At 39.5% G+C, this 1,722-nt stretch overlaps 1 pseudogene; it reads left to right on the plus strand.

Moving 5' to 3' along the window:
• Positions 1 to 132: 132 nt before the first annotated feature.
• LOC111734695 lies at positions 133 to 432 on the plus strand (annotated as a pseudogene).
• The last annotated feature ends 1,290 nt before the right edge of the window (positions 433 to 1,722 follow it).

Genomic DNA, 1,722 nt, shown 5'->3' on the forward strand with positions numbered 1-1,722 from the left:
CTCACTGTGCCCAGTCTGTTATTTGGACAAGCAAGTGTCTGATACCAGTGTGTAAGAGACAGACTGGATCCTGGTGGAGAAATGCTTGCTGCTGGAGCATTCATTGTCACGGATCCCCTCAAACAGACTCCCATGGACTTCTTCATCAAGTACGTGGCAGGCAACACTACTTCCATCTTCTCTCCTCTGATGGTGTGTATGACAGCTTGGCCACCCATTCAGGCTGTTTCAGCCGCTTTCAAGATGCTAGGAAGTCCAAGCCAGAAGTTTCTTCAGAGTTTGGTGTATCTCATTGGGAATCTCATGGTTTTGGCATTGGCTGTTTTTGAGTGTCAGTCCACGGGACTATTGCCTACACCTGTACCAGATCGGTTAGCCTTCACTGAGCCCCCTGAGAGGATAGGGTTCAGTGGTGGAGGACTGCTTCTGTGAGCCTGAGAAAAATAGCACCTGGAGTCTATGTATTTGGACCTCATTTACAATCTTCTTCACGCCTAGTGGCTCCTCCTCAGCATATTCACCCCTAACATCATCACTCATGCTGAAAAGAACCAGAAGGGCTCTTTTCTCCATGGCGAGAGACACATCCTAGAAAGACAATACACACATCACTACAAACGCAAAGAAACTGTACTGAAAGTAACATAGAAAATGTTTCCAATATCAAGCAAAACAACAAATAAAACCATAACTCTAAGTCAACAAAAAGAATGGTTGCCGCTAAATCAAGAAATACAGCAGCATCTCCTTTCAGCAAATTAAATGATCAAGAACGATGTTTTAAAAAACTGTCCAAGTTTCCCTTAAAATATTTTCCTTACTATTTCACTTCTATTTAACACAAACTAGGACATAAAAATTCTGTTGGAGACACTTGTGGAAGATATGAGAAACTAATACTTAATTCCAATTATCCATGATGAGAAGAAAAATAAACCCAACAAAAAGAGCACATAGAAATTATAAAGGTTGTTGCTCTCTCCTTATATTGTTTAATAACCTTTTTTATAAGAACTACACAATTAAAGTACTTTGAACAGTTTAAGTATGATGAAAGGAATTTACTATTAAGAGGGCAGTGAACCTAAATAGCCAGGTTCCCTCTCCCCCTAGCGTTTTTCGCTCCTGTTTAATTTTTCGCATATCTTTTATCATTATTTAAAATGGTCTTATTTATTTATTTTTTTATTATCTGTGTCTCCATCCTTGAATGCAAGTCCCCTGGGCACAGTGATATTTGTCGCATTTGCTCAAACCTGTTTGCCAGTGCCTGGAACAGTGCCTGGCTCTTAGTTGGTGTTCAGTAAATATATCTTTTTCAGTAAGTGGATGACAGGAATAGATTCGGTAAGGTGAAAGTTGAAGGGGATAAACTGAGTCATCAGGGCCATGAATGATATAAGCATTAGGTGGAGTAGAGGCTATAAGACCACTGTGTCACCTGCTGGCACATTTAGGTCACATTGAGACAGAGTCAGTTTATCTGGCCTGTGCTTTCAGAGAGAAGCCTTCATGATGAACTTAAGAAATTTGCAAATTAATCAATTAATTAATTAATTAATTTACAAATTTATACCCTCAAACATCCGAACAGGGAGGGAACTCTGCCAATTGGATGCCTACCTTGTCCCAGGCATTTTGTATGCATGTTACGTGTGTTTCTTAAGATTCACTACAAACATATGAGGTAGATCTTAATATCATCCTCCTTTTTCAAATGAT

Source organism: Pteropus vampyrus, unplaced genomic scaffold (assembly GCF_000151845.1).
Source record: "Pteropus vampyrus isolate Shadow unplaced genomic scaffold, Pvam_2.0 Scaffold3983, whole genome shotgun sequence".
NCBI lineage: Eukaryota > Metazoa > Chordata > Mammalia > Chiroptera > Pteropodidae > Pteropus > Pteropus vampyrus.